Source organism: Hemitrygon akajei, chromosome 20, assembly GCF_048418815.1.
Source record: "Hemitrygon akajei chromosome 20, sHemAka1.3, whole genome shotgun sequence".
Lineage (NCBI taxonomy): Eukaryota > Metazoa > Chordata > Chondrichthyes > Myliobatiformes > Dasyatidae > Hemitrygon > Hemitrygon akajei.
The window spans coordinates 36,243,476-36,270,314 of NC_133143.1; the positions used below are offsets into that span (position 1 = coordinate 36,243,476).

The following is a 26,839-nucleotide window of genomic DNA, read 5'->3' on the forward strand; positions in this document are numbered from 1 at the left end:
ATATAGAGAGAAGAAAGAAGAACTTGAATTATAAGTGACCAGGCAATTTGCTTTACGTAAATTTCTTAAAGATTAAGAATTAGCCAGGATACTATGGAAAACTTCCTTTGCTTTTCTTTGAAATGGGATTGTAGCAGTACAGTTGGTAGCTACGCATCACAAACCAGTGAGCTGGTTTCAATCCTTACTTCCTGTATTGCCTGACAGGAGCTAATATGTTTGCCCTGTAACAATGTCAATAAACCCATTTCTCACTTATATTCCAAAGACGTGCAGACGTTCATAGGTTTCTTGGCCATTGTAAAATGGCCCAGGAATGTACAAAAACAAGCGATATACACACAATGTTGGAGGAACTCAGCAGGCCAGCAGCATCTATGGAAAAGAGTACAGTTGACGTTTTGGGCTGAGACCCTTCGGCAGGACAAAACCAAATAGGCCAGTCAGCATAAAACTAGACATCAGATTCGGACATGAACAAGAGGAACTAAAGCCATTTGAATGACTCCATTCAAATCTGGGAAATCAACTTTGGGACAGCTTGGGCATTACAATTAGAGATGCTATTTCACAGCTCCGGGACTCGAATTAAACATTGACTTCAGGTGCTATACAGAGTTTGCACATTCTCACCATGACACCGAACAAGCCTGATAACCCGGCATTAATTCCACTGACTTATTGGTCAAATAACTTTGCATATGGACAACTCACCAATAATTTTGATGTGCTTGAATCATGTTGTCTTCTCTCAAAACGTTTATTGAAATATATGACATTGTAAATCATTGATTCTGTTTCAGATTGGCCGCCTGGTACAGAAACTGCAAACGGATTTGCTGGAACTGGAAGTGACTGTTTATCAGAATTCAGCATAGTTGACATTTTGGATATCTGCATGAGTACTTTGTGTGATGGCCATCGAAACTGAATGATTCTGATGCTGAAATTGTTCTTGAATAACAGTGCAAAATAAGCCAGGGATAAATCTATTTGGTTTTTCTTCGTAGTTTTGTTTTGCACTGTTTACAACTCAAGCAGAAAGCAAATGGAGAGTAAAATAAGGGTCTGGTTGACTGAAGGCAATTTGTACTACCTACAATTCATTTTAATTGTTTCCTAAACTGTGCAGAAGATACATTACAAATCGGTAAAGAAATGTTCTTAAACTTTCTAATTGGAAATAATTAAACTCAATTGGAGAGAAAACTGCTGGGATCAAATCAATGCAACGTGCAGCAGCTGTCGGATCAAGTGGCCTGGAAGACACCTGTAGCTTGGGAGCAACGTTCCTGCTTTGTATGTTTGCGTAAGAAGGGACAGGTCAGGCAGTTTCAAAGAAAAGGAACAGTAGATGTTATGGGATGGTGTGCTGTAGCAAAACAGGAGTAATTGTAACCAAACCATCTTAGAACTACTGTAGTATTCCAGTAAAACAGAAAGAACACCCAGGTATATTGTAAACATATGTAAATAAACGACAGTAATTACTGGCAATGGCAAATTAGATTTAGACTGAACTTCTTTCTATTTCCTTCCACATCATCTGCAGAAATTATACTGTGTAAAGTAATGGAGCTCAGTTTTAATCATTTTTTTTATTAATCACCTATAGCAGGTATAAATGATTTCAAATATAGTTGCCTAAATTAGGTGGTATTAGATGTGTAGCGAAGCAAGGGTATATAACATGTTGAAAATTAGCAGCATGCGCTTTCTCCATAATTACCAGCAGACCTTGAGGTAGGAGTTAAAAAAGATTGCATTACAAAGAGTAAATAAAATGCAAAGAATGTAATAGACATTTTTAAAAAACAGTACACTGAGAATGTATTAAAATTTAGATAACTCTGAAAAGTGATAAATTGATTTTATTACTGTACAGTAGCTCTTTTAAAGTCTAGTGAGCAATTGCAATCTATTTTCAATTGAAGGTAATATTATTGCCTGATTACATGAGACCTACAATTTGGAGATGGCTTTTTCTTAGCATACTCCTGTATACTCAGTTGACACATAATCAAAATATTATCATTGTCCTAACAACATTCAAGTAATGGTTTGTATTTAAAATGTGTGACCTCAAGATACAAGATTATTTCAGAACTGTAATGACTTGAATCATTTCTGTAATTTAGTTCCATTTTGATCTTAAAAAGAAATTTTGAAACCTGGATGAGGCAGCAGGGATTTGATTCAAATTCAGTCTAGGATTGTGGAAGAAAACTTCTACTTTCCTACATGTTAAATGAGATGATGTCTATTCTGTCAATCTTGTTCTGTGAATGTGAATATACTGCAATATTCAATTCCACTTGGAACAATTTTAACAGGATTCTGTAGGGAATCCATCAGTATTTATGTGTAATAATAGCACACTGGACTAAAGAGCTAAATTCCACGTCTGAGGTAAGAGTGGATAACCATGACATCAAAGTAACATTTGGCTATGTGTGGTATTCAGATACACTGGTCACATGAAAGGAAAATGGAAGGGAAAACTCATTGATTAGAGTCAGACTTTAAAAGAAAGAAGGTTGTGATCATTGAAACAACACATACAAAATGCTGGGGGAGTTCAGCAGGCCTAGCAGCATCAATGGAAAAGTGTACGGTCAACGTTTCGGGCCCAGGCCCTTCAGTGGGTCTGGAGAAAAAAAAGATGAGGAGAAGATTTAAAAGATAGGGGGAGGGGGTGGAGAAACACAAGATGATAGGTGAAACTGGGAGGGGGGAGGGATGAAGTAAAGAGCTTGTAAGATGATTGGTGAAAGAGATACAAGGCTGGAGAAGGGGGAATCTAATAGGAGAGGACAGAAGGCCATGGAAGAAAGAAAAGAGGGAAGAGCACCAGAGGAAGGCGATGGTAAGGCAATAAGAGAGGGAAAAAGGGATGGGGAATGGTGAAGGAGATGGGGGGGCATTACCAGAAGATCGAGAAATTGATGTTCATGTCATCATGTTGGAGGTTACCCAGATGGAATATAAGGTGTTGCTCCTCCAACTTGAGTGTGGTCTCATTGCAACAGTAGAGGAGGCCATGGACTGACATATCGAAATGGGAATGGAAAGTAGAATTAAAACGGGTGGCCACAGTGAGATCCCGCTCCTTCTGGCAGATGGAGCATAGATGCCCGGCTAAGCGGTCTCCCAATCTACGTTGGGTCTCACCGATATACAGGAGGCCACACTGGGAGCGCCGGATACAGTAGATGATCCCAACAGACTCACAGGTGAAGTATTGCCTCACCTGGAAGGACTGTTTGGGGCCCTGAATGGTAGTGAGGGAGGAGGTGTAAGGACAGGTGTAGCACTTGTTCTGCTTGCAAGTATAAGTGCCAGGAGGGAGATCAGTGGCGAGGGACGAATGGACAAGGGAGTTGCCTAGGGAGTGATCCCTGTGGAAAACAGAAAGTAGTGCGGGGGGGGGGGGGGTGTGGGAAAGGAAGGATGTGCTTGGTTGTGGGATCCAGCTCAACATTGAAAGCCCAGCCCAACGTTTTAGGGATAGGTGGAAAATGGTCAAGTTACAGTGGTATTATAAAAGCACCAGGCATAACCATTTGCAACAAGAGAAAGTCTAAACAGCGACTTTGGTATTCATTGGCATTATAAATAACCAGCTCCCCAGCATCAACATCCTAGTTAATGCCATTGATTAGAAACATTTAGGGGAAATGTCAAAAATTCTGGCCTTGCTACTGTTACATTGGATATTGCAGTTCTTTCCCTAGACTGGTGTGTCTGAACTACCGTAGATTCCGGATTATAAGCCGCTACTTTTTTCCCAGAACAGCTTTGAACACTGCGGCCTTTACTACGGTGCGGCTAATGCATGGTTTTTTTTTAATGCCGCCAAAAACATTTTGCCTCGTAACAGTAGACCAAAAAAATTGATGAGTAGTTCACAGAGGTCCAATGAAATTGTACGATAAATCAAGCGCACTTTCACAATTAAATTATTGTAAATCAGTCATTTGTACTCACCCTCATCAACATGGAAAACACTCGAAGAAAAGCATTGTGCTGCCTTTATGGCAGTTATTTAGTTTATAATATTTTCGCTTAGTAATTCATTTGTTAGTATTTTCTAATTAAAGTTAGAAGTGTTTTAAGTATATTTGTTTTCTGTACTACATCCCGGGATGCTATGACGTCACATCCGGTTTCACCGCGTCTTGTGGGGAAAATACCGGTTTGCGATAAACGGAAAGGAGGGGGCGAGCGCATTAGACCCGCGCGAGAACGCTGCAAACATATGATGCAGCTTTTAAGTTAAAGGCGATCAATAACTTTTCCTGGTAGGCTGCAGTATATATTTTTTTACCAGTCGTTAGGAGATATTGGAATGTTGTTCGTGCACTGTTCAGTAAAAAAGTATACGCAACGTAATTTGTGTGTTACCGATACGTATGTATATTTAAAAGTAGCCGTGTTACAGGCACGGTTCGAAAAAAAGCATTTGCAATATGTATTTGTTTATGTTACCATACGGATTTAATTACAAGTTAAAAAATCCTCACGTGTAATATCTTTCTGTGTAAATATCTCATATTACAACGTGGGACACCTGCGGCTTAAAATCCGGTGCGGCTTGTACAAGTACAAAATTGATTTTCTTTCTAAAATTAGAGCCTGCGGCTTTTAATCAGGTGCGCTCTGTAGTCCGGAATCTACGGTACTTGATCTGCGAGCCTTCATTTCAGAGGTACAAGGTTAAAATATCATCAGACTCTGCAGAGAGGACACATTTTCCTGAGGATGGGTATGTTTCTGCCTTTGCTAGCATGGCAAGGAAGGACTTGATTTGCTACCCCCATTCAGGCTATTAAAATAACAGTAAAAGTATCAGTTTAATAAAAGCACCTCTGAATACCATGAACAGACAGCATTAGTGTTTAAAGCATATACCTGGTAAAGAAGTGTATAGGATCACATTTTTTTATTGTGCTTACAAACAATGTGCTGATTGATTCATATAATAGATTTACCAAACTAAATCACACTATCGCTAGTGAGGAGAAAGAAACTGGAAATACCACATCTTTAATGCAATACATTGGCCATTTCCATACTGAGTGATTTTTTTTGCAAATGTCCCAACATTGACAGATTCTAATTTGGCAAATTAAACAGCAGGCTCCATGGAGATTCACTATTGTTTACTTTGAGAAATCTGTTCAGGTATGACACGATACTGGATCTGCAAGGCTGTTCTTTTCAGTGGCAATTTAATAACTGTGAAGAGAAAGGTAAGAATGATAAATACATTTTAATTATTTTAATGTTTTTGGATGACCTTTATGCATTCTTATTTGCTTAATTTTTGTTTCAATATTTTTAGTTTATTTGTCTTTTCATTGTTTTAAATGCTTCTGATGTATTTCAGAATCTTGATGCTCTGACAAGCCACAAATCTGGGAATGTGGGTTTAACACTAGTCAAATGTCTTTTTGTCAGGACTTGTCTATTGTCACCAAATTACAGTACACAAGCATGCATGTCCTTGACACAATGCCCTTAACCAGCAAGTTTGAACCAGGTGACTGATGGACAATGAGGAATCTCAGCACAAGAGTGAGTGGTAGATCACACTTAATGAAATTCAAATGTATTTCAAATCATGGCAAGCATGATTCTTCTGAGAAGTTTATCCATTGAATGTCTTCAAAGGTAAAATAGGAAAAGAAGCCGACCACTTTCCCACTCCTGTCTGATTTGCCATTCAGTCACAACATGGCTGATCATTGAATTTGTTACACTTTCCATTCCTGGTTCATTAGCCAGAGGATTTGGGAGAAGACTCCATGCTGGTAGATGCAGGCCTTGAACTTGCCAGGTAGGTCTGACTTGTGCACGCTGGTGAGCCAGTCTTTAATTCTTTAGCGGTCTTCTGATTGGCAGCTGCATCTCTTAGGCTGCAGTCAAAGACCTTCCCCAAGCCCTTGACTGTTTCTCAGAGATGGATGAGGTAGAAATACCATTCAATGAGAATGGAACTTGCCTGTAAGTTTGCCTTTCTTTAACATGAGAGATCAGGAATTCTCTGGATTAAACCTCATCTTTGCTCATGTGATGAGCTTCTCGAGACCATGGAATTGCTGGGGACTGATGTAATTGTCATTGTGACGTCATCCATGAAGGCTCTGATTAGGGGCTGCTACACACCTGTCTTGGTCAAAGGGCCTCTACACTCCACTTGGGCTGCCTTAACCATCATGTTCATGATCATGGAGAAGTCGTTCACTGAGATTGTACATTTGGTTATAATACCCATCTATAAGACCATAAGACATAGGAGCAGAATTAGGCCATCTGGTCCATTGAGTGTGCTCCGCTATACGATCATGGCTGATCCTTTTTTTTTTAATCTCCTCCTCAACCCCAGTTCCCGGCCTTCTCCCCGCAACCTTTGATGTCATGTCTAATCAAGAACCTATCAACCTCTGCCTTAAATACACCCAACAACCTGGCCTTCACAGCTGCATGTAGCAACAAATTCCACAAATTCACTACCCTTTGGCTAAAGAAATTTCTCTGCATCTGTTTTGAAAATGTGCCCCTCTATCCTGAGGCTGTACCCTCCTGTCCTAGAATCTCCCACCATGGGAAACATCCTTTCCACATCTACTGTGTCTAGGCCTTTCAACATCCGAAAGGTTTCAATGAGATCCCCCCTCATTCTTCTGAATTCCAGCGAGTACAGACCCAGAGTCATCAAACGTTCCTCATAAGATAAACCTTTCATTCCTGGAATCATCTTGTGAACCTCCTCTGGACCCTCTCCAATGCCAGCATAACTTTTCTAAGATGAAGTTCCCAAAGCTGTTCACAATACTCAAGATGAGGCCTCACCAGTGCCTTCTCAATCCTCAGCATCACATTCATGCTCTTGTACACGAGACCTCTCGAAATGAATGCTGACCTGACATTTGCTTTACTCACCACCAACTCAACCTGCAAGTTAACCTTCAGGGTATTCTGCACAAGGACTCCCAAGTCCCTCTGCATCTCAAATTCCTGGATTTACTCCCTGTTAAGAAAATAGTTCACATATTTATTTCTACTACTAAAGTGCATGACCATGCATTTTCCAACATTGCATTTCATTTGCCACTTTCTTGCCCATTCTCCTAATTTGTCTAAGTTCTTCTGAATCCTACCTGTTTCCTCAACACTACCTGCCCCTCCACCAATCTTCATATCATCTGCAAACTTGGCAAAAGAGGCATCTATACCATCATCTGAATCATTTTTATACAGCATAAAAAGATGTGGTCCCACTACCGAGCTCTGCGGAACACCACCAGTTACTGGCAGCCGACCAGGAAAGGATCCTTTTATTCCCTGCTCCCAATCAGCCAATGCTCAAACCACATTAGTAACTCTCCTGTAATACCATGAGCTCTTAACTTGGTAAGCAGCCTCATTTGTGGTACCTTGTCAAAGGCCTTCTGAAAATCCAAAGACTGCCTTTGGATCACTGTATCCCTTTTATCCTACTTGTAATCTCCTCAAAGAATTCCAACAGATTTGTCAGGCAGGATTTTCCCTGAAGGGAACCATGCTGACTTTGTACTATCTTGTCCTATGTCACCAAGTACACCATAACCTCATCCTTAGCAATTGATTCTAACATCTTCTCAACCACTGAGGTGAGGCTAACTGGTCTATAGTCAGTGCCAGGCTGGTGTAAACATTCCTGAGGAGGTTCTCAATCTGAAGTTCCTGTAGTAGTCCAGGATGAGGTCCTTTATCTCCCTCAGACCATGATGTCGATTCACTGCAATGTCCATCAGCTTTTGTGGCAATGATCTGTACTCGTTGGCAAGGTCTAACCATGTTATGACTAGATTTCCTTCCCTTTGTGCACTTCGCTGATCAGCTGGAAATTCATGCCCTTGTGTTCCAGGTGCTCTGGCACTCTGCAAACCTGCTTTTTCTGTACAGATGTTTCAATATAGCCACTTTTGAGGAGAAATTCAGTCAAGTGATGGGAAATGACACTGAAAAATATCTTCCCTTCCACATTGAGCAGTGAGATGAATCTAAGCTGCTCAAAGTCCTTTGAGGTCTCCTCTTGATGAACCGTAGGGTGGTCAAATAGGGAGATCCAGACTCCCTCAGCACACATCCACTGGTCTGCAACCTTTCCCCTATGCCAGGTAACCCAAAGGAATTTCCAAAGTAGCTTGAGGAGCTTAGGACAGTGCTTGTTCAACTTGTAGAGTACTTCACATGGATCAGGGGCAGAAATAGGTTTGGATGCTCTGACTTCTTCATGGATCTCCTTCTGACTTGGCTCCTTTCCATTGAACTCAACTGCAAGAGGAGGAGGATTTACTAGGGTGCTATTGTTTCCTAGCTTCCACACCCTCTTGGTTGCTGAGGGAGTTCTGAAGGTGCAGATCCATCTCTTGCTTGGAACATGTGAGTTGCCCACTATGCGACTGTCCTAGCAGTTGCTTGGTGAATCTGTAGGGGTTCCCAATAAGGTGGTTTATTTCCTGGCTCTCACTCTTCCCCATCTTCTCTGCCGTTCTGCCCTGCACAGTGTCATAAACTTGCTTCTGAGGATGTTACGGAGCTCGACAAGAGGTGGTTTCTCTTCTTCGCTCAGCTCCCCCGTGAGGTTTGGTCAAGGATCAGAGCTCTTGACACAGCTGGTGTATTTTGGCCACTCTGTGGTTCATCATGTTGGGGAAGGGGAGGCTTTGCTGACTGCCATCTCCACTAGGCTGATTTTTTCAGTAGCAAAGTTGGCAATGATACTTTACATGGACTGGAGTTACAAAACATAAAAGTGACAACAAAGAAGTCTTAAACAAACCCAAGACAACTACCTGCTGTACTTGTTGAAGCACAGCATGTTTTTTTTTTGTTTGGAGGGAGAGAGTAGAGTTTAAAAATAAAAGGCAGGAAATGGACAAAATTCTCCAGTTACAAACAGTGAGTACAGGGTGATATTAATAATAATTTTTTAAAAACAGAATAGCTGGCTACACCAGAAAGATAGATGTATTCAATTACACCACAGATAACTGATTGATGTACACTGAATGAATTGAGTAGTATTTTGAAGCAAATGAAATAGCCAATGAAAAGTGTCAGTGTTAACGAGGCCAATAGGTGGAAGAACATACCACTTGTTTTGAAGGTTAACTGTTCTGACCAAGCCAGCTGAAATGAATTCTGCTAATATTGTGAGCAAAATGCAGGTACATTTAGAATCAAAGTATTGTAGATTTTAAATGGTTTCAGTTTCATAAGCAGAATCAAAAAGAAGGGGAGTCCATTTCAGCTTATGTGGCTGAATTGAGGAAATCGTCTGAGTATTGTCAGTTCAATGATGGACTTAATGATGCATTGAGAGACTGTTTAATTTGTGGAATCTTAAATAAAACTGCACCTAACTGAAAGACTGCTCTCATTTAAAAGAACTGTTGAAATTTCTGAATCAATGGAAACAGCTACCAGAAACACTATTGAGTTGCATTCAGGGATGCAAGTTAGCATGAACAAAATTGCAACATCTAAACAGGACCCTGCCTGGCCAAACAAATTGTGTTACCATTGTGATAGTGGCTCACATACATCAGATCAATTTTGGTTTAAAGGCAAAACTCGCAGAAAATATAACAAAGTAGAACACTTACCAAGATTATGTTGGGCAGGCAGAAATAAATGGACTGCACAGTGAAGAGAAAAAAGCTAAAAAGTCAAGTTGCAGCTTCAACATGCAAATTAGTGCTCTTTTTGTTGATAAAAAATATGATGATGATAAGAATGACACAGGACTGGATAGCCTTGGGATGTACAAAGTGAAAGCTAACAGGAGACAAGCAATATGACTTACACCAGAAGGGAACAACAAATTAATTAAAATGGAATTGGACTTTGGCTCGTCTGTTTCTGTCCCTCCACAAAATGAGTTTGAATGGTAGTTCAAAAATACTGAACTGAAGCCTGCGGATATCCAACTAAAAACTTAGTGGAGAAAAGATAGCTCCTGTGGGAATGGCAACTAACAAGCACAATTGGACTTGTATGTAGTAAAAACAGCAGGGCAGTATTGCAGGGCTGTGATTGGCTGAGACAACTACAACTTGATTGGAGATCCAATACTATTTGCATGTCACATCCCTTGTAATAGAATCAATTGAAAATGTATTAAGAAAGGTACTGGATGATGCCACAGCAATGTTCAAGGATGGTATTGGAAAACTCAAACATACCAAGGGCAAAATAAAGTTAAATGAAAATGCCATACTCACGTTTTACATTGCCCATCCATCTCTTTATACCATCTGTTACAAAGTAGCCAGAGCTAGATCAGGTGGAGGCTGAAAGAATTCATTCGAAGGTTGAGTGGAGTCCATGGGCAAAACCAATGTTCCCAGTGTCTAAGAATAGGTCTGTCAGGATCAGTCAGGCAGTGAAAGTAGATCAATACTCTGTGCCCAGGACAGAGGTTTTTTTGCAAACCTTTCTGGGGGGAAACATTTCAAAAAAAAAAAATGGGATTAGCTGAGGCCTATTTACTGATTGAAATGGAAGAAGAGTCCAAAGTGTTTCTCACCATAAATACTCATGAGAGGCTTTATTGCTATAGTAGGATTAATTTTGGAATGGCAGTAAGCTATGCACCAGGTGCTGCCAAGTGTTACCTGGATATTATCATTGTTATCGGTGAGAATGATAAGGAAAATCTCCAAAATCTCAAAACCATGTTAAAACGATTAGACCATTATTGACCCAGAACACGATACAACAAGTGTGAATTCTTTAAACCAACCATTACTTACTGTGGTCACACTATTGTTGCACAAGGGTTTACACAACCATGCGGAGAAAATTCAGGTTGATTTGGACATCCCAAGGCCAAATGACATGTCACATTTGTGGTCCTTTTTAGGATTTGTCAATTACAATAACAGACTCCTGCCAAACCTGGCTACTGTGCTCCACCCCTTGAACTCATTACTACAGATCAGGAAGAACTGGCAATGCACAAAACAGTGTGAGGTGGCTTTCCAAAAGGCAAAGGAAGTGGTGATGCCAGACACGGTACTCAAACATTATGATCTGCAGCGTCCAGTGAGGCTTGCTTGTGCCTTATGGTATTGGTGCAGTCTTGTCACATGTTCTGCACGATGGAAGTGAATGCCCCATAGCATTTGCATCACATTCTCTTACTGCTGCAGAGAAAAATTACACAGAGATTGACAGGGAGGTCTTGAGTCTGATTTGGGATGTAAAATGTTTCAACCAGTACTTGTATTGGAGAGAGTTTACCCTCATTACTAATCATCATTCATTTGTGCCCATTTTCAATCCACAGAAGGCTGCTTTACTAACCACAACAGCATGTGTGCAGAGTTGGGCTCTGCTTTGTAGAGGAAACAAATACAAGATCAAATTCAAGAGGATGACTAATCATGGAAATGCTGGTGGATTGTCCCATTTACCCTTGGAAAAGAAAGGATCTAAATAATTTATAAAAGAGAACACTCCTCTTGATGTATTCTTCTTAATGCAAGTAGAATGTCTTCTTAATACAGCAGATATTATCCAAAGGAAAACCAGAGAAGGCCCATACTGTCTCTGGTTTAGATAGCCATCTAAAATGGTTGGAAAGTCCAGCAGAAATTCTAGTTCCCCCATTTTTACCAGTGCTGGGATGAACTTGCCCTTGATGAGGGTTGCCTTATGTGAGGACTGAAAGTTATTCTACCAACCAATTTGAGAGCTGAAGTGTTGGAGGAGGTCATTGAGGCGTGGTCAAAATTAAAGCGTTGGCTTGAAGCTTTGTTTGGTGGCCTGGGATAAATCAGCAGATCGAGCAACTTGCCCTGCACTGTTCAGGATGCCAACAAGTCCAGAAGAAAGGTGTCCAGAGCTCTCAGAACCATTTCCTGCAGTTAGAGAGTCAACTCCTGCAACCCATCACAGAGAAGGCCCCAGAACCAGAGGTTGCTTCACAGCCACAAGTCTCTCCTGCCAAGCAGAGTGATTTGTACCACCACACCCTGTCAGTAAAGATGTTATCTCACAAGAGCAATATGTTACATACATGAGTTGAGATGACAAAAGGAATTAAGTGTCATGAGGGTAGTGGTGGTGGAGGAGGGGCAGGGGGAAGGGAATCAGGTTTCCATGTATCCATTATTTTTCATTACCTTACCATTTTCCAAGTTCTCCACATCCATTTAAGTGTGAGTCTTCCCAGCTTATAATAACCTGACGTATGAACAAGCTTTGGGCAGATCAGTGGTTTTTGGGTTTTCTGGCTGCCACAGGAATGCAGGTGTCTTCTGGTCTGTAAGGACTCGGGTATCACGGCAGCATTTTGACTTGCTATGTGTTTGGGTTGCAAACAGTTGACAAGAAGGAATCTCTGCTCAAACGCGCAGAAGGCCTGTGCTTTTGCAGGCACTGAGAAACATGGCAACAAATTTCCAGACAGCAAACATTTACAAACAAAAATGTTTTAGTCAGTGTCATATAGTACGGCATAGACAATTCAGCTGCTATGTCTGTGGAAAGATGCCTCTATCATTGAGGACCCTCATCATCTAGGACATGCCCTCTTCTCATTGCTGCTATTGGGAAGGAGGCACAGGAGCCTGAAGACCCACACTCAGTGTTTTAGGATCAGCTTCTTTCCCTCTGCTATGATATTTCTGAACAGTCAACAGTTACCACTATTCCTCTTTTGAGAAACAATAAATTTCACAACATAAATCCATGATAATAAATTTGACTCTTTGCTAAATTTTATCTTTGCTAATGAGCCACCCTAAATGTGACAATTATTTTTTAGTGATTTTTGACTGAGAGGTAAATTTGATCAATAGATTGGGAGCATTTCCCTTGCTCTGCCACATATTATTTAACTCCATCTGAAAGAGAAGACAGTATCAACTAAAGTATCTAATCCAAAGTTGGCGTATCTGACAACAAGCAATCCATTGATACTACAATCTAGCACCAGCCTAGGATTTTCACATTCAGTTGTCCCAATAAATGTGTCTATGGGACTTTAACCCATAGCTTCATTATTCAGAAGCAATAATGCTTCTTTATTTTACATCTACACAATTTGCAAGTGATTGGCCAAAGGTCTTGAACAGGAAAAGCTCTCCCCAGCACTGAGCACATCTACGAGGAGCTTTTCCACAAGAAAGCAGCCTCCATCCTCAAGGACACCCACCATCCAGGCCATACTCTCTTCTCCCTGCTCTCATTGGGAAGGAGGTACAGAAGCCTTAGGTCCAACACCACCAGGTTCAGGAACAATTATTATCTTTAAACCATCAGACCCCTGAACCAGTGTGGATAAATCACTCACCTCAGTACTGAACTGATACCACAACGTATGGTCTCAATTTCAAGGCCTCTACAACTCCTGTTCTCAATGCTATTTATTCATTCACTTATTGATTGATTAATTTGTATTTGCACAGCTTGCTCATTGATTGTCAGTCTTTGTGTGTAGCTTTTCATTGATTCTATTGTATTTCTTTGTTCTACTATGAATGCCCACTAGAAAATGAATTTCAGGTTGTATATAATGATATCTACCTGTCTTACATTGAACTTTGAACTTGAATACAGGCTGGACTACATTGTTTAGTAATAATGAAAAATAGAGAAATGAGCTTGGAGATGGAGTTGCAGCTAGGAAGTGGGTGGATTGGTAAAACATGTCAGCCTTGTTGTTTGCTGATATTGGAAATATCACTATTGCAAAAGTTTGATTAATTTTTGACACAAAATAACTTAACATTTCCCTGCATGTTACATTTTTGTCATTAATTTAAATGATCAAATGTTGCTTTGCAGTGCATGTCTGAAATTTACAACAAGGCTGATAATCTATTCCAATATGTCATGGGATGTTTATCATCAGTGTTTGTGATCTTTTTTAATTAAAATTTTCACAAAATGTGATGCAGTGTAGTTTTTCTTCAGTTGGATGCTAGTGGGATTTGTATTCAAGTGAAGAAGATTTACAGCCTTTCACATTCTGAATCGCTTGAACACAGGGACCTGCCTTTCCTAGAGATGTGCCTACATTAACAGAAGTAATCTAAGCTTCACTGATATCTTCACTGTCAAAATGCCGTAAGAAGTCAATGGGTCTGGCAGCATCTATAGAGGGGAATAAACAGTCAGTGTTTTTGGTCAAGACTTTTCATCAGGACTGGAAAGGAAAGGGGCAGAAGCTGAAATGAGAAGGGCAGGGGAGGGGGACAAGTACAAACTGGCAGGTGATAGGTGAGGGGGAAGGTGAGTGGGTGATATGTCCTTTACTATCATATTTTTCTTCTTTTCTACTGTCCTCTCGTATCTGTCCTTCTTCAACCTATCACCTCCCAGTATTTAGGCATCCATTAGTCTCATGAGACCATGGATTTGCGCCTTGGAAGGTTTCCAGGGCGCAGGCCTGGGCAGGGTTGTATGGTAGACCGGCAGTTGCCCAAGCTACAAGCCTTCCCCTCTCCACGCCACCGATGTTGTCCATGGGAAGGGCACTAGGACCCAAGCAGCTTGGCACCAGTGTCGTCGCAGAGCAGTGTGTTGTTAAGTGCCTTGCTCAAGGACACAAAGCACTGCCTCAGCTAAGGCTCGAACCAGTGACCTTCAGATCACTAGACCGATGCCTTATCCACTAGGCCACGTGCCAACACCACCTCCCAGTATTCCCTTTCATTCCTTTCCCACCCACCTACCTTCCTCTTCACCTGGTTTACCTTCCTTCCACAGCTTGTACTACTCCCCTGCCCCTAGCTTCTTATTCTGGCTTCAGACCCTTTCCTTTCCAGTCCTGATGAAGGATCTTGTCTCGATACACGGACTGCTTATCTTCCTCCATGGATGCTGCCTAACGCTGAATTCCTCCTTTTTGCTAATTGCTCAAGATTTAAAGCATCTGCAGAATCTCTTGTGTGGATGATTTTCATTTCACCCTATAGTCTTTGCTTTGTGTTTTTTTTAAATAATTCCGTCAGAACATGCAGGAACCATCGCAAAACCCCACAGCCTCTGATGATCCTGTGATTTCAGACTCTGAGGCCAATGTGCAAGCATCCTTCCGGAGGGTGAACCCATGGAAATCATCCGGCCCTGATGGGGTACCTGGCCAAGTACTAAACACCGGTGCTGGAGTGTTCATTGAGATCTTTAAGTTCCCACTTTGGCATTCTGAGGTACCGACCCTCTTCAAGCAGGCTTCAATTATACAGAAGAACGTGGTAACCTGCCTCAATGACTATTGTCCAGTCCCACTTAGGTTGGTGATTAAACGTATTAGCTCCTGCCTGAGAAGCAACTTAGGTCTGCTCTAATGCACAACAGGTCCACAGCAGATGCCATCTGATTGGCTGTTCACTCAACCCTGGAACATCTGGATAGCAAGGATGCATACATCAAGATGCTTTTTATCACCTGCAGCTCAGCATTCAACACCATCCTCCCCTCAAAGCTAATCAATAAGCTTCAAGACCTTGGCCCCAATACCTCCGTGTGCAATTGGATGCTCCGTTTCCTTACTTGCAGACCCCAGTCAGTTCAGATTGGCAGCAACATCTCCTCCACAATCTCCATCAGCAGAGGCTGTGAGCTCAGTCCCCTGCTCTACTCACTTTTTACTTACAGCTGCAATGCCCTATTTAAGTTTGCTGATAACACCACTGTCGTTGGCCGAATCAAAGGTGGTGATGAGTCAATATATAGGAAGGCGATTGAAAATCTGGCTGAGTGGTTCCACAACAACTTTTTACTCAAGGTCAGCGAGACCAAGGAACTGATTTTAGAGCTCCATGAGCCAGTCCTGGAGAGGATCAGCAACCTCTGTGTTAGCATTTCGGAGGACCTGTCCTGGGCCTAGCATATTATGAAGAAAGCAGGCCAAGGTCTCTACTTCTTAAAGAGCTTGCAAAGATTTAGCATGATATCCAAAACTTTAACTATTTTCCATAGATGTGTGGTGCAGAGTATATTTACTGGCTGCATCACAGCCTGGTATGGAAGCACCAATGCCATTGAATGGAAATTCGTACAAAAATTGATGATGTGGCAAAGTCTATCATGGGTAAAACTCTCCCCACTATTGAGCACACCTACAAGGAGTGTTGTCACAAGAAAGCAACATTTATCATCAGGGACACCCCCCACCCAGGTCATGCTCTCTTCTTGATGCTGCCATCAGGGAAAAGGTATAGGAGCCTCTGGGTTCTCATCTTCAAGTTCAGGAACAGTTATTACCTCTCAATCATCAATCTCTTGAACCTAAGGAGATGACTTCACTCAACTTCACTTGCCCCAACATTTAAGTGTTCCCACAACCAATGGACTCATTTTCAAGGACCCTTCATCTCATGTTCTCAATATTTATTATTATTATTATTATTATTATTATTATTATTATTATTATTATTATTATTATTATTATTTCTCCTTTCTTTTTGTATTTGTGTAGTTTGTTGTCCTTTGCACACTGGTTATATGCACAGTTGGTGCAATCTTTCATTGATTTTATTATTGAATATACCTGCAAGAAAATAAATCTCAGAGTTGTATATGATGACAAATATGTACTATGATAATAAATCGATTCTGAACTTTGAAGAATATTGATCCCAATTTTGTGCTCTTTGTCAATAAAATATCAGGTTTGAGATTGAGGAAGGCCAGAGGCAATGATGGACCAAACAATTTTTTAGGCTATTTTAAAAAGATTTTGCAACAAAATCCTCATCACCATTGATGCCTCCTGCTGTTCTATTGTTATTCAGCAGTATTACTAATGGTCTAATGCTCTTAACAATGGTGTTGTTAACCACTTTCAAATAGTGAGATACAAGAGTAAATTGAGTACCTTTGTATTTTAAGCAGGGTGTTGAAAGAACCTGAATACAATTAAAATATCAGAGCCTTGTTTCCTCCTTTGAATATAGCTCCCTGTTAATACACTGAATGTATCTTTAATTAAAATGACAGTAAAAGAGGATGTTGAATATATAAAGGCAAGAGATTCTGCAATGCTGGAAATCTTGAGCAATTGACAGGATTTCTTTTGAAGGGTCTCAGTCTGAAACTTTGACTGTGTATTCCATTGCATAGATGCTGCCTGACTTGCTGAGCTCCTCCAGCATTTTGTGGATGTTGAAAATATGGTTAACTGCAGCATTCAGTGATCTTATCCAAAGATGAACTGGCCACCCAAACCTAGTCAAGTATAGAACAAAGAGAATTTCTGCTATATAATTAAGAATGAGTTATGAGTGGAATCACTCTGGTGACATTATATTGGTAGACCCCACAAAAACCACCAGGACATTGGGAAAGAGATATTGAGGCAGATTGGGAAAATGAGCAAAAACAACAAGATTGCTGTTGTGGATGAGTTTAACTCTAACTCTCTCTGTCTTTCTCTTTCCCCTCTCTCCAAATATAGTAGGGCATTTGTGATAAAAACATTGTGTTTGGTCTCATAAACATTAAAGTAGATGAGACCTCAGTGCCTGGTGCAATATAGCTCAGGTTACTGAGAGAGGCAAGCGATCAGATTGTTGTGGCATTGACAGGAGTGATGGTTGCAGGCAAGTAACAATTAAGATGTCTAAAAGGCTCCTAGATAGGCTTATGGGCATGCAGAGAATGGAGATATAGACATTGTGATGGCAGAAGGGATTAGTTCATTCAGGCACTTAATTATTAATTTAATTAGTTTGGCATAACATAATGGATCAAAAGGCCTGTGTTCTGCTGTACTGTTCTATGTTCCAAGTCATGTCTGCAAAGGATTTAGAAGTTATTCTTTTGAGAAAATCCCAAAGAAATAATTCCTCTTTTTAGTTGATATTTAACTTCAGTGGAGAAGTTTCTTTGTTAGGATGTGGTTTGATGTTTTGGCATTTAGCATTGTGAAAACTTGCCCTGCATGATAATTTGACCTCCCATCTGCACACTCTCTCCAAACCAACTGTAACCAATGCAAGCAAGTGCAATAATTTCACGGTGGGCTCTTAATACACATTCTAGGAAAATAGATGCTCTCATCTGTCTAGATTGGTAAGGAGTTGATGCATCAGAGGTAAAAGATCACTTATCTTTCTCCAACTCAACTGTTCTGACCTAAAATCGGTGTGGAAGATATGAAAAGGCAGAGGTGACAACACTATCATGATATTTAAAAAAATAACCCTCCAGCAAAACGTCTCGAGTTCTTCTATTTTTAGGTGTTCCAGCAGCAAGCTGCAAATATGCAGTAATTGAGTTTAGGGTTTATAATGTATCTCAGTATCAGTTGTCAAATGGAATCTTTCCCCTGACATTGCCATAAGGAGCTGTCAGTTTAAGGGCCTCATTATGCAATGTGTTATTTCTTGATAGCATGTCTTACAAATGTCATATATATATGCATTTATACTGTTTACAAGGATATCCAGCTGCCATATTAAATTGGACACTCATCAGCCAGCTAAAGAGAGATAAGCGAGCTGCATTATTGCATGCATTGATTATGCTATTGAAATGGTGTGAATGTGCAGTTGGTAAAATATGAATAAATAAAAGGGTTTATCTTTTGATAGCAGTAAGATTAGACACTGAGGGAAATTAGATGCAGGAAGGCTGCCTGCAGATGAATGGTTTGTCTCAGATAAATAACTCGGGCTCCGAGCTGCCTCATTTCTTCTGAAGAAGGCTTTTTACCTTGACTGCTTTCAGCCTGCTGCTAATTTATCTCAGAAAAGATTCTCATAAGACAGTTCTTCATTATAACTTCCAATTTGTTTTTGAGATCTTTATATTTGAAAGTTAAATTCAAAAGCCCCAGAATTCTGCTTGGTATTCAAGTGCAGGGTTAACCCATGCTCAGCTCCAGTGCAAACACCATTCTTTCTTTGTGCTGCCTGCTCAATACTGCTGTGATTTCAGCAATCTGCATGTTGATCAGCCGGGTGAGTCGCTACAAGTGGAACACTGTGAATGATTATCCAAATTAAAGAAAATCTGCACATCTTAAAGGGGAGGCTGATGTGGCTGTTAATCAAAATGAGAATCTGGACCTGTGATTTATTGAAGGAATGTATTAACATGTAAGGTTGAAAATAACACATGTTGGAAATCTAAAATAAAAACAGACATTACTGTTCCCATCTGTCCAGCCCACCTCCTTTGTTTGATTCCCTGCTCCAGCTTCCTTTACTCGTATTCCACTATAGCAGTCCTTTGTTGCCTTTTCCCATTAACTCCCAGCCTCTGCTGATATTTCCACTCTTTCCTCCTCCATCTGCCTATCACCCTCACCTGTCAGCTCTTGCTCCACCCCTTCCTCTCACCCCTTCATACTGCCTCTCTGCCTGCCCCCTTTCAGTCCAGCTGAACGGTCTCAACTTGAGAAGTCGGTTGTCCATTTCCCTCCGTAACTCCTGCCTGACGCACTGAGTTGCTCTAGCATTTTGTTTGTTTATCATCTGCATACTTCTGTCTCCAGAAAAAAAACTCGGAGAAACTCAGCAGCTCAGGCAGAGCGGTTTAGTTTGGTTTTTTTAATCAATTTCACATACCCCAAAATACAGTGAATATCTTGTCTTGCATACTGTTTATACAGGTCAAATCACTATTCAATGCTGTCAGCTAAAATGACATAAAACAGTAACAGAGCAGAATAAATGTAAATGTCAGCGAAAAAGTGCAGTGCAGGTAAATGATAAAATGCAAAATCATAATGAGGTAGTTGTAAGGCCAACTGTCCATCTTATTATACAAAAGATCCATCTGAGAGTCTGGTAACAGAAGCTGTCCTTGAGCTTGGTGGCACGTGCCTTCAGGCTTTTGTATCTTCTACCCAATGGGAAAGGGGAGAAAAGAAAACGTCGCCGTGTGTGTGGTCTGTAATTATGCATTGTTTCAGGTATTGGCCCATCATCATAGGTTCCAAGGTTTTTGAATGTTCTTCTAGAGGCCTTTGTAGAAGTGCTGGCAATTTAACCACCTAGCAAGTTATAAAGCTTCCAATAGGTTATAGATGGTGTGAAGCTGCAGTCTCTGTTAAACTCATCGCTCATACATACTGAGTTGTCTTCTTAAGACTGTAGGAATGGTTAGGGGGATAGAGAGGGGCATTATGTGTCAGATTAGGGTTTCAGGGACAGGGATATGGGTATGTTTATGGACAGGAATGGGGAGGAGTTAGAGGTTAGGACAGAGTCTAGGCCACCGCTCTGCATTCAAAGGCCATTGATGTGGGTGGAAGACAAAGGACATCCAGAGTCTAGGCCTCCACTCTGTACTATTGTATGCAATTCTGATGTGGATGTGGGACAAAATACATCCTGAGTCCAGGTCCCTGCTCTCCACTTGAAAGCCAGTGACATGGACATGTGATGAAGGAAATCCGTAGACGCCAAGCTCTGTGGACAGGGACCAGAAGGATGAGGGGGTCCTGGTCCTCTGGGTCAGCGAGTTCCCCCAGGTCAGTGGGTCCCAGAATTGGATGTCCATCTGAGCAGGAGGCACGAGGGCTGGTGATCCTCTAGGTACACAAGTCGGCAAGTCTGGAGTTTGTGGCCTAAAGTTTGGAAGCCCAGTCATCGGCTAGTCCTAGGGTCAATAGCAAAGATGAAAGTCTTAAGATCAACTGGAAGTCCAGAAGTTAATACCCAATGGCCAAAGCCTTGGGTCTATGTCTGAATTGCACTGGAGAAGTTGAAGTCAGAGGCCCATTATCTATGAGGCAGGAGGCCTGTGCATTGGAGGACTGATGGTGTCTGTGAACAGGTGTGTGGATGGGAAGGAGGAACTGGGCTTGTCTTTCTGTTACTGCTTTGTTATTTATGTTTTGTTGTGTTGTGTTCTGTGTTGTTCTGCTAAGCATTGTGGGTATGCTACTTTGGTGCTAGAATGTGTGGTGACACTTGCAGTCTGTCCTCAACACTTCCCTGGGTTGTGTTGGCTGTTAGTGCAAGCGAGGCAGTTAACTCAATGTTTAAATGTACACGTGACACTGGCGGACACATTTTCTGTTTTATAATCATAAGCCTCTCTCTAAACTTGACTGATTTCTCCATTTGTCTGAGCAATCCTATCTCACGCTGTGAGTATTTACCCCAGCGATTCATAAGCTTCAAAGTAATTTCAAAAAACCCACTTAAACATATATTAGTAACAGGTAAAACGCTTTCTGCATGCTTGCTTTCAGTGGTTGGGGCAGTGAATATAAGAGTCAGAAAGTCATGTTACAGCTTATATAAAACTTTGGTTACGCTGCACTTGGATATTGTATGGAGTTCTGGGCACGGCATTACAGGAAGGGTGTGGAAGCTTCGGAAAAGGTGGTGGTTTATTTCCTAGATCTTGTTGGGGTTCTTGAGTGAAGCTATGCTCATCAGGGCAAGTGGAGAGTATTCCTTTGCACAGATGGAAGTTGAATGCCTTCTGCCTTCCTATTCCATCTGGGAAGGCAGAGTGAACCAATAATAGACATCTTCGATCAGTGATACGAGTGTAAGGATGGTGTATTTCAATGAAGGACTAAACAACTATGTCTAAAGTTGACAAATCTAATGCTGAAGAAAGTATGTTTATAATGCCTTCAGATCATTTTGTTGTCAATGCCTTTGAGTTCTTATAAGTACCCAGAAACCATTCTGTTTGCTTGGGCTCATTTAACAATCATTTAATCTATTTGAAGGAGGCCATCCAATGACATGTGTTGGTTAAACACAAGGGGTTCTGCAAATGCAGGAAATCAAGAGCAACACACACAAAATGCTGGACAAACTCACCAGGTCAGGCAGAATCAATGGAAAGGAGTAAGTCGACAATGTTTCAGACCAAGACCTTTCATCGGGACTGGAAAGGAAGGGAGATGAAGGCTTTGTGTTTGTAAAATCCAGGCGCCCAGCTTCTCTGAACTCCTGGCCGTTCACAAAATCATAGATCTATGCAAAAGGTAACAGCTGTAGTTCTATCTGCTTTGAATTTGTCCTTAAATATCTAGGGAAATATTCATGCCCAAATTATTGCTGAAATTAAATTCATTCAAAAGCCTTTCAATGTATACTTAGACCAATAACCTTTCCCATCAAAACACCTTTGTGTATTTTTCATCAAAACATTACCCGAAACGTCAACTCTTAATTCCAGATGCTGCTCGACCTCTTGAGTTCCTCCAGCATTTTGTGTGCATTGAATTAGAACATACTAGCCATTAGCAGGCGCAGTCACCTGTATAGGTGAAAATATATATTACCTAGAGATCATCGGGATAAGCAGTTTTCAGAATCAACAAGACTTAGAGAACCCATGCATGCAAGCACTGTTTATGCTAAAGGAAAGAATGTGTTCAACGGAAAACAGATTAGTATTTATATTGCATTTGTGAGAACAATGAACTCTTTAAAGAACGTTGATTTACATAATTTTATGAGCCTTACCAGTCCTACCTCATCTGGGTAGGTTCATGAATATGCATGCCACTAGAAGAGCTGTTACCGTTCTCCGAGAAGGAGAAAAGGGGATATCGCACACAGATAACCAGCTATATTCTTAAAAGTAATCTACCAGTGAAGGGTGAATGATATAAATTTAACTTTAATTTAAAATCTAATTTAGAGAACGTTCTGATTTGGGTAATATTTTATTAGAATATCTGTGGCGTGCATGTTACAACATGATTCTGTTTAATTTAAATCCTTGCACAATTGGTATGTAACGAATCAATTGGATCACAGCTGTAATAATGTAACACAGCCACTGCTTCACTAAAAAGCTAAGTTCTAAGTATATAGAAAAACATTAGTTAATTCAATATCTTCATGAGTAATTGTGTGTAAAATTGTAGTCATGCACAATCAAAGGGAATGAAATCCTGATGACTTGAAGTACAGCTTAAGGTAAGATGTTCAAAAGCAGGCTGTTGATGTGTGTTACAAAAGACCTGATGAGTATGTTTTGACGAGAGAAAAAAATAAGAGTTGTTTGAAGTTTGACAGAGAATAACTGTCATGTATTGAGGTGTCTCAGGATATCAGAATAGTAATGTTGCAAATGCATGCACTATATTTTTATGTACTTATATCATGCAAATTTATAGGATAGGCTCTGAATAAGTGGGACTTATGCAACAAGTACACAAGAAGTTCTGCAGATGCTGGAAATCAAGAGCAACATACTCAAAATGCTGGAGGAACTCAGCAGGTCAGGCAGCATCCATGGAAAAGAACAAACAGTTGACGTTTCAGGTTGAAACTCTTCTTCAGGACTGAAAAGGAAGGGGAGAAGATGCCAGAATAAACAGGTGGGTGGAGATGATAAAGGATAGCTAGACTGTGATAGGTGAAGCCAGGTGAGTAGGAAAGGTAAAGGAATCTGATAGGACAGGAGAGTGGACCATAGGAGAAAGGGAATGAGGAAGGGCACCAGGGGGAGGTGATAGGCAGGTAAGAAATTGTAAGAATTTAGAGTGGGAAATAGAAGAAGAGGGCAGGGGGAGAAATCTTCTATACAGGAAAGAGAAATCAATATTCATACCATCAGGTTGGAGGCTATCCAGACATAATATAAGATAAGGAAGAAGCCATGGATTGGCATATTGGAATGAGAATAGGAATTGGAATTATAATTTTGGGCCACCGGGAAGTTCTACTTTTGGTGGATGGAGCGGAGGAGCTCGATCAAGCAGTCTCCAAATTTACGATGGGCTTCATCAATGTAGAGGTGGTTCTGTCGGGAGCACCAGGTACAGCAAGTATTCTGGAAATTCTTGATTTCTGCTTCACTTTACCCCTTGAATGGAGGGCAGATTTGCAACATGCACCTTTACTGAACTGTCAATGCTTAATGTCTACTGCTGTATTGCTTGGTAAGTGTATAAGGACACATTTGAATGCAATTTGGTTAAATGCAATTGTGGAACACCATCATTGCATCTGTCAAGAGCTAATGTTCACCTTTAAGCTGAAGCACTGGGGCACAATTAGAGAGAAGTGAACTGGACTTTTAGATTGAATACTAGTGTTTGGAGGGGATAATAAAAGAGATATATGCAATAAAGAACTGGATTTATCATTGAATGACTTTCTGTAGGAAGGAGATTCGGATTCTGAAAACGGTGTAGACAAAGATAGGCTCTACTGGTCTCTTTGAAATACTGGCTGTGAAGTGGTGGCTGGGATTCAAACTACTGCTTCTTTTGATTCAGGTGAAGGAATGCAGTCAATAACCGAACAATTCCCCTTCACCCTCTCGCCTGTTCAGTGATTTTTAAATTGGAGCTTGTGGAAGGTTCAGAGTAAAAAGCAGGCTATAACCTGCAGGCTACATCTTCCCTTTTGTCATTGTCATTCTCCCTTGATTTGTGCTCCACTTTCTTGTTAAATTTAGCAAACTATTTCCTAACCTATATAAGAATTCAGAGATGTGCAGATGCTGCAGTTTGGTTTGGTTAATTTTACATTTGAAATCATGAAATTTCGCAAAGCACAGAAAATATTCCAGTCATTCCAAGATTGAAATTAAAGCTTGGCTGCAATAAAATTCAGTAAAAAAGCTGACTATAGTTTATGTTTACTTGATGCTTTATTAAATCCTTCAAATTCAGAGGAGAATTTCACTATCATCTGCAGAGTGCATCAGTTAGCATGAAGTTAGCCTTCATTTGTGTAACAAATTACACTCCCGTTAAAATGTATGGAAGCCAGGCTGCAGGAAAAGCTCTCACTCGTGGCAAGTTCCCGAAGTAATTGAACTGCTCTTGGCTGAGAAATGTAAAGGTTTTTCTGTATTGGAAATCTCTTGTTCAATTTGCTGGATGTGTATGTTTCTCTGTGTGGCAATGACTGCTCCAAATTATGGTCCTTTATGCAAAGAAAAATCCCATAGAAATCACAAACTGTGTGCATTTATACAGCTCTTTGCAAAGTCTCCCTAAAAGATACAGCACGTGTATGACTTCAAATAAAATGTGGCACAAAGAAACATAATGGCACATATAACAAGCCAGTTCAAGGAGGAAGTAGAAAAGGAAAGTTGAGAGACATATTGCTTAGAAATCCAGCCAGTGTACCAGTGAGCAGCATACAGCAGCAGTAGCACTTAGTTCTTGCACATCCGTGCTCGTTAATCGAGCTGAATACAGAGAGCACATCATTCTGCTATTGCTATAAAGCATCATTAGCATGACTAATGAGCGATGAATTTCATTGGTCTCTCAGAAGGATTGAATGGCAGATCTTGCAGTTTAGTACCTAAAGAAGAGTAAAGATGATATAAACACCACAAGATGACAGTTAATTCTTGGGTTTTCATCTTAGAGGCAATTTACTGCTCTTTGATATTTCTGTTGCCTTATTTTACCTCATTTCTTCAAATTTCCTCAAGACACTGAAGTAACATTCAGAAGGACATTCAGTCCTTTGGAATGATTTTGGTTTCAGAATGATCCCATTACCTCACCTCACTGCAAACCATCAAAAGACACCAAGCATCCAGTCCCAATGCAGACTTTCAACCCGAAACGACAACTGTCCATTTCTCTCCATTAATGCTGTCTGATCCGCTGAGTTCCTCTAGCACTTTGTGTGCTGAAACTCACACGGGGAGTGGATCAACCATAACCTGTCTAAATACGAGTCCGGGTTTTTCAGAGTCAGCTCTGGGAACAACTATAACTTACATTCCTGGATTTCAATGGGCTCTAGATTCCCAATACAAACTCGGAAGTTCTGAACTTATCAGGTGACATCAGCTGGTGGTCTCTGCCTCGGTGTTGCTGCACAACCCCTGAGAAGAGTCCAACAGGGAACTTACTGGAGTTGCACAGCTTAAGGAAAGTGCTCTTGGCTCTGTTCTAATCTTGGCTAAGTCTGCATTTTGTGCTGAGACTGTTCAGCAGGACTGGAAAGGAAGAGGGATGAAGCCAGAATAAAAAGGTGAAGGGAGGGGAAGGAATACAGGCTGGCAGGTGATAAGTGAGGCCAGGTGAGGGGGAATGATATAGGAAGCTGGGAGGGGATTGGTGGAAGAGGAAATAGGCTGAAGAAGGAAACTGATATGAAGACAATGGACCAGGGAGAAAGAGAATTAGGAGGAGAAACAAGGCAGGTGAGGGCAGATGAGGGGAAGGGAAGGGATAAAAGAGTAATTAGAATGGCGTGTTGACAAAGAGAGAAGGAGAACAGGAGGGGGCATGGGAGAAATGATTGGAAGTTGGGGAAATTGATATTAATGCCATCAGGCTGCAGGCTACCAAGACAGAATATGAGGTGTTGCTTCTCCAACCTGAGTCAGGTCTCATTGTGGCAGTAGAGGAGGCCATGGTCAGACATGACAGAACGGGAGTGGGAAGTTGAATGGAAATGGGTAGCTCCTGGGAGATCCAGTCTTTTGTGGCAGACAGAGCAAAGGTACTTAACAAAGTGGCTGAGATAATTTACATTGTGTCTCAACAAATTGCAGGAGGCTGTGCTGGATACAACAGAGTCACAGGTAAAGTGTGCCTCACCTGGAGGACTGCTTGGAGCACTGAATAGTAGTGGTGAGGAGGGGCAGGTGCCACGCTTGCAGAGATGTGCCTGGAGGAAGATCAGTGGGGAGGCCCGAGAGGACAAAGGGATCTAGTAGAGAACAATTCTTGGTACCTCTCCTCCTTCCCTTTCTTCCATGGTTCACTGTTCTCTTCTATCAGATTCATTCCTCTTCAGCGTTTTACCTCTTTCTACTATCCCCTCCCAGCCTCTTACTTCATTCCCCCTCCTCCTCCCTTTCCCTTCCATCTTCCCCCTCACCTGCTCTCCCTTATCACCTGCCAGCTTGTACTCCTTTCCCT

At 41.1% G+C, this 26,839-nt stretch overlaps 2 long non-coding RNA genes across 2 annotated transcripts in view; one reads left to right on the top strand and one right to left on the bottom strand.

Annotated features, from left to right (window-relative positions):
- LOC140713969 (uncharacterized) overlaps positions 1 to 2,308 on the top strand; it is a 126,931-nt gene extending 124,623 nt beyond the window's left edge. The window contains exon 3 of the long non-coding RNA XR_012095789.1: positions 804 to 2,308. This is a non-coding gene — a long non-coding RNA (uncharacterized lncRNA). The remainder of the gene's footprint in view (positions 1 to 803) is intronic.
- A 2,719-nt stretch (positions 2,309 to 5,027) lies between these two features.
- Positions 5,028 to 21,952, bottom strand: LOC140713970 (uncharacterized). Its single transcript, XR_012095790.1, has 3 exons — positions 21,798 to 21,952; positions 10,275 to 10,489; positions 5,028 to 5,238 (listed from the first exon to the last, which is right to left on the bottom strand). It is a non-coding gene; the product is annotated as an uncharacterized lncRNA (long non-coding RNA).
- Between the last annotated feature and the right edge of the window lie 4,887 nt (positions 21,953 to 26,839).